This window comes from Podarcis filfolensis (genome assembly GCF_964270895.1).
Source record: "Podarcis filfolensis genome assembly, chromosome: 8".
Taxonomy (NCBI): domain Eukaryota; kingdom Metazoa; phylum Chordata; class Lepidosauria; order Squamata; family Lacertidae; genus Podarcis; species Podarcis filfolensis.
Genome location: NC_139611.1, coordinates 41,124,864 through 41,132,075, shown reverse-complemented (window position 1 = coordinate 41,132,075; position 7,212 = coordinate 41,124,864).

Here is a 7,212-nt window from a genome sequence, read left to right as displayed (position 1 = left end):
TTGGAAGTACAACAGCATTCTGTGTACAACTTAGGGGTAAATTCCGTTTGTGAAGTCAACTAGCCAAGAGGGGGATGGATGGAGGTATTGCTTAGCAACCAGGTGGAGATGCATGATGTTTGCTGAAGTAGCATATGTTCAATTGGCTGAAGGAGTTTTTCTTCTATATATTTAGGTGAATGTCTCCCTGCTATATACAAGGCCTGAAGTAAGAAAGACAAAACCTGAAAAGTACAAATTTTAACTGAATTTTTCTTAAACCTAGCTGACCCCTTCTAAATAGAATAGAATAAATTCAAATATATCCTCAGTAAGTTGGAAAAAAATGCAGTGAAAGGGTAACATTTTGTTATATATGGTAGACATGCAAAGTGATATCTAAATTTTGGACAGAAATCTTTGATGAAATTTATAAAATTGCTAACCAAAATCTTCAATCTAAACCACAATTAGCTTTATTGATAAAATTTGATAACTCAGGGGGGGCCACTAGGTGGCGCATCGGAAGATGGCTGACAATAACATCTCTCCGACCTATGAGGGAGGTAATTAGCCTCCTTAACCCCCCCAGGATTGTGGGGGGGACGGCCCTTGCCTGCTGTGCCCTATACCACCCCCGAATTTGTGGGGGTGGGGCCCTAGGCACAAAGCCCTCCTGTGGGATTCCGGCACTCCTGGACGCCGTCCCTGATTCGCGCCGCTAGTTGCAAGCATCTTCAAAAGAAACAATTTGGACTAGATAAATTGCACATGCTTCAAGAAAAAAGGGGAGTAAAGACTGCTGACAGAAGAGATCTCTGATAATAAGACAAGAATAAAATATGAGAAGATACGTCAAGATACGGTATGACAAATGACTGAGGGGGGAGGGGGGGAAAACCTGCCTTCCTTTTTCTTATGTGATTTAACAAGAATCCCCTCCCCTAATGAGTCAGAAACTAAGGACTTAAGCTGTGGATTTAAGGCTGTGTGGAGATAAACTTTCGAACCAAAGCAATGTTTCAAGATGAAGCTGGAAAGCTAAGAGTTTTGGAATGACGCAGTTAAAAATGCCGTCGCCATTTTGGGAGGCATTTTTGGAGCTCTTGGGTCTGGGAGGAGAAAGAGAGAAATAGAGTTGTTTACATATCGTGGATCAACTCCTCGGTGGGACTTAAGAGCGACAAATGCCAAATTCATGATGGAAAGAGCGATGCTATCTACGAAGGAGATATATGGAAACCATCTGGACTTAGTGGAGGAACGGGAAATCCACACAGGATTATTATTTTGCTTATCGGCTTAAGGAGACTAACAGAAGAGATCGTAAAGGAAAAATAGAAATTATATGAACAAGATATGATGTGGAATGGGACTGATTTGGACATTAACGCAGTAATAAGAAGATGATTTGAATCCCCCTTTGGATCTTGAAGTATGGGTTCCCCCAACAAAATTTAAAAATTTGGCTTTGTAATTTGGAATTATGTGATGTGATTTAATTTGATGTGATTGGCCAGTTAATAAAAATTATTTTTTTAAAAAATTGATAACTCAGGACAGAATATAGTTTTAACAGTCTTATTATTTTCTTGGTAACAACAGCTAGATTGGTAATAGCAAAACCTTGGAAAACTTCTCATTCTAATTTATTTGAATTTTGGTGCCAAGAAGTTTGGCAGATTTCCCTCATGGGAAATTTATTCGATAAAGTGAAAGCACAAAGTAAAGATCCAGAAGTTGTCATGTTGTGTGGTATAAATGTATTAAATATGTGTCTATGTCAAAAAAATCTTCACAATCCAGCTCTGTAAACCCATGAAACATTTTGGACAACTACACTTGGGGACCTGAAATTTGAATAATAATGAAATGGACTTACATGCCAAAATGTAATTTCTCAAACTTTACAACTCCTTTCACTAGGTCTATCTATGTTATTGTTAATGATGTTGTGTGTTTTAATTGTTACACACACACACACAAATGTATAAGAAAGACAAAATTTCTCTGTTTATTTCTCCACATATTATACACTGATCTTGTTTAGTTTTCCTCCGTAAAGTGTTATCAGGATTTCTCTCTCTGGAGAAATTGCTTACATTATTACAAACAGTGTGGAACATTAATTCAACAGTCACAGTTCAATGGCAACACAACAGGAGATTTGGAGACTGCATAGACTCTCCACATTTCATTTTCCACAGGAACAAATATTTACATTGCATAAGTGTAAGTATACAAGTAAGATACACCCCCATATTTATTTCTGGACACTACTTTTTGGTACACAAAAAGTGAACAAGGAATTGTGAGATTCCTTAGCCAGAAAATGAAGTTATTGCTTTTTCTGGGAATGAAGATTTAGAACCTCAAAGCCAAAGTGAGAGCATTTGGGTCAAAATTAAGGGAGAGAAGAATAACAGTGACCTCATTGTGGGAGTTTACTATAGATCCCCAAGCCAAACGGAGGACATAGATGATGCCTTCCTGGAACAGATGGCCAAGCATGCAAAAGGAAGGGAGATAGTAGTAATGGGGGACTTCAATTACCCGGATATTTGTTGGATGTCAAACTAAGCCAAGAGCATAAGGTCAAACAGATTCCTCACTGGCCTTGCAGACAACTTCATTGTCCAGAAAGTGGGAGAAGCAACAAGAGGAACAGCCATTTTAGATCTGGTCCTAACCAATGTTGATGACCTGGTTAGTGGGGTAGAAGTGGAAGGATCATTAGGCGCGAGTGATCATGCTCTTCTGAAGTTTACTATACAGCGGAAAGGAGCAGCCAAGCATACTAGGACTCAATTTCTTGACTTTAAGAAAGCCGACTTCATAAAACTTAGGGAAGTGCTGGGTGAGATCCCATGGACAGTAATACTAAAAGGAAAGGGAGTTCATGATGGCTGGGAGTTTGTTAAGAGGGAGATAGTAAAAGCACAACTTCAGGCAATACCAATGAGACGGAAACATGGAAGGTACCTAAAGAAGCCAGGGAGGCTATCTAAAGAACTTTTAACTGAGTTAAGATTAAAAAAGGATGTGTACAAAAAATGGAAAAGGGGGGAAACCACCAAAGAGGAATTCAAACAAATAGCCAGCATGTGTAGACACAAAGTCAGAAAAGCTAAAGCACAGAATGAACTCAGGCTTGCTAGAGAGGTTAAAAGCAACAAAAAAGGCTTTTATGGGTATGTTCGTAGCAAAAGGAAGAACAAAGAAACAGTGGGGTCACTCAGAGGAGAAGATGGTGAAATGCAAACAGGGGACACAGAAAGGGCTGAACTCCTCAATGCCTTCTTTGCCTCAGTCTTCTCCGATAAAGAAAACAATGCCCGACCTGAAGAATTTGGAGCAAATGATTCAGCAGAGGAAACACAGCCCAAAATAACTAAGGAGATAGTACAAGAATACTTGGCTAGTCTAGATGTATTCAAGTCTCCAGGACCAGATGAACTGCATCCAAGAGTATTAAAAGAACTGGCAGATGTGATTTCAGAACCACTGGCAGTCATCTTTGAGAATTCCTGGAGAACAGGCGAAGTCCCGGCAGACTGGAGGAGGGCAAATGTTGTCCCTATTTTCAAAAAGGGGAAAAGAGAGGACCCAAATAATTACCGCCCAGTCAGTCTGACATCAATACCAGGGAAGATTCTGGAGCAGATCATTAAGTAAACAGTCTGTGAGCACCTAGAAAGGAATGCTGTGATCACCAATAGTCAGCATGGATTTCTGAAAAATAAGTCATGTCAGACTAACCTGATCTCGTTTTTTGACAGAATTACAAGCCTGGTAGATGAAGGGAACACAGTGGATGTAGCCTACCTTGATTTCAGCAAGGCATTTGACAAGGTGCCCCATGATATTCTTGTAAAGAAGCTGGTAAAATGTGGTCTTGACTATGCTACCACTCAGTGGATTTGTAACTGGCTGACTGACCGAACCCAAAGGGTGCTCATCAATGGTTCCTCTTCATCCTGGAGAAGAGTGACTAGTGGGGTGCCACGGGGTTCTGTCTTGGGCCCGGTCTTATTCAACATCTTTATCAACGACTTGGATGATGGACTCAAGGGCATCCTGATCAAATTTGCAGATGACACCAAACTGGGATAACACCCCAGAGGACAGGATCACACTTCAAAACGACCTTGACAGATTAGAGAACTGGGCCAAACAAACAAGATGAATTTTAACAGGGAGAAATGTAAAGTATTGCACTTGGGCAAAAAAAATGAGAGGCACAAATACAAGATGGGTGACACCTGGCTTGAGAGCAGTACATGTGAAAAGGATCTAGGAGTCTTGGTCGACCACAAACTTGACATGAGCCAACAGTGTGACGCGGCTGCTAAAAAAGCCAATGCAATTCTGGGCTGCATCAATAGGAGTATAGCATCTAGATCAAGGGAAGTAATAGTGCCACTGTATTCTGCTCTGGTCAGACCTCACCTGGAGTACTGTGTCCAGTTCTGGGCACCACAGTTCAAGAAGGACACTGACAAACTGGAACGTGTCCAGAGGAGGGCAACCAAAATGGTCAAAGGCCTGGAAACGATGCCTTATGAGGAACGGCTAAGGGAGCTGGGCATGTTTAGCCTGGAGAAGAGGAGGTTAAGGGGTGATATGATAGCCATGTTCAAATATATAAAAGGATGTCACACAGAGGAGGGAGAAAGGCTGTTTTCTGCTGCTCCAGAGAAGTGGACACGGAGCAATGGATCCAAACTACAAGAAAGAAGATTCCACCTAAACATTAGGAAGAACTTCCTGACAGTAAGAGCTGTTCGACAGCGGAATTTGCTGCCAAGGAGTGTGGTGGAGTCTCCTTCTTTGGAGGTCTTTAAGCAGAGGCTTGACAACCATATGTCAGGAGTGCTCTGATGGTGTTTCCTGCTTGGCAGGGGGTTGGACTCGATGGCCCTTGTGGTCTCTTCCAACGCTATGATTCTATGATTCTATGATTCTATGATCCTGGCTCAACAACCATGGGAACAGCCTGCTATCTTACTTTCACCTTAAGTGGTTCAAATGATATTGTAAAGCAGTGGGATAAAAATGCTGCACGTCCCTGGTACTTTGGGGAAGAGCTGAAGCTCAGGACTGCAGCACATTTTTGCATACAGAAGGTCCCAGGTTCAGTCCCTGATGTCATCTTCAGGCAGGTCTGGGACTGTCCCTTGCCTGAAACCCTGGAGAGCTGCTGCCAGTCAGTGTAGACATTACTGGGCTAGATGTACCAACAGTCTGAATATAAGGCAAAGTTCCCTTTGGGTGGAACCTCCTAGGAGACACAAGTCACTGGTGGTGGGTGGAGCCAGAGACAAAAGTGGGTGTGGCTAGTATGATGGCCATGACTCTTACCTTTGTACGGTGGGCTACATTCCAACCATGCCAAAGTCAGAGGTTTCTAAACACACGCCTGTCTCTCTATCCATCTTCCACCCAGGCAAGCAAGAGGCATCCTCACAGTTCAGGAACTCATCCCAGTGAGGCAAATGCACTCAAGCAGTGCTGGTACAAAGGGTGTGGACTGGGCAAACTTCTGAGGGCAAGACAGAGGTTCATATTTGGCTCTCAGGTCTGAGGTTGCCAATCCCTGTGCTATGGGAAAAACACCACCTATGGAAAATAAGAAGCCTGCTTTAAACCAGTGGTGGCTTTCTACAGGTTGGGGTGGGGGTAGGCTTGAACCCCAACTCCTCTCAGCCCCAACAGCATGTCCAATGGCGAAAGATGGCAGAAGCTGTTATCCAACAACATCAGGAGGGTGACAGGTTGCTCACCCCTGGTTTAAGCTCTGGTGATTCTTTCCAGTTTTAGTTCTGAGGGCAGCATGGGGTGGTAGCTGAGGGAAGGGGAGTCTCGTGTTTTCATCCACACCTTCTTGTTAGGGCCCACAAAGCAGAGGGGGTTTCAACCTGTCAGAAGACCAAAGACCAAGAAGTTGATTTTGTATTTCTGCAGCATCCAAAGGAGCAGGAAAGACTCGACTGTTGTTCTGGATAATAGTTTGAGCTGAGAGGTACTGAGGCAATTCTGCCTCGGGAGATTGGAAGGGAAGATTTCTGTGGATTAACATAAAATCAGAGCAGAGCTGAGGTGGCAGTGAGGGTGACTCACTTGCAGGCCTATTATGAGGGGGGGAGGGGAGAGGGAGAAGAGATTTTGTCTGCTTCCATGGTGGTTCACTCATCATCAAGCATCCCCCACCTCACCTCTGTCTGTGCAGTTTTCCCAGCAAGCAGCCCAGTCCTCAAACCATTAAGCCACAGCCATTTCATCTGCTCAGCCAAAGGTTTCAGAGATGCCTTAGTATGGTTTTGCACTGGGCACCAGTCCTACCACTAGGCAGGGTCCTTTCTATTGTGCATTCATGTTTATTTAAGTTGATGATTGTGTTGGGATGGCTAGATGCCATTCTATTTCCAATACGGTTTTGGCTGAAAACACATTTCCGTGGACATATGTTTCATTTTCAACCTGTGCGTGTCCCATAGCTTCCCACAGAAATACTGTCACTTTTAAAACCACAAAGGTTACAGTTTTTGTTTTTTGTCCTGCTTCTGTTGTGCTATAGTGCATGAGTGCTCCCTCAGGGGGCAATAATGAGTTAACATGATGTGTGGACAGTCCAATATAAGTAAATGATTATGGCGTCAATGGCATGTTTCAGAATACACACACACACACACACACACACACACAACCCACAAGTCTCAAGGGGCCCTGAGGCAGCTACCTCAGGTGGCAGATACAGGGGAACAGGGATCAGCAGCAAATAATGGACCCACACTGTAATTTTTAAGCACATCCAGTGCACATTTAAAGCACATGACCTCCCTCAAAGAATCCTGGGAGCTGTAGTTTCCTCCTCACTGAGCTAAAATTCCCTACATCCTTAGCAAACTATAGTCCCCAGGATTCTTTGAAGGAAGTCATGTGCTTTAAATGTATTGCAAAGATCTTCCCAAAGTGTTGGGGGGACAGAGCTGGGTGTCAAAGCTAGCCTGATGTCAGGTGTGATGTAGGGTGCTGTCCTGTCACCGGTGCTGAAGTAAGACAGAACTGCCAGTTCAGTTAGTTTCTCTGCTTGGAATAGGATGGGGTGCTAGATCTGCTTTTGCTTAGGCCTCAGCAATGTTTCCAGATGGCTCTCCTTTGTCAGAAGCAAAAGTTTATTAGGCAAAGTCACTGTTAACACGTAGACACCTATGAGGAACTACACAAGCAGGG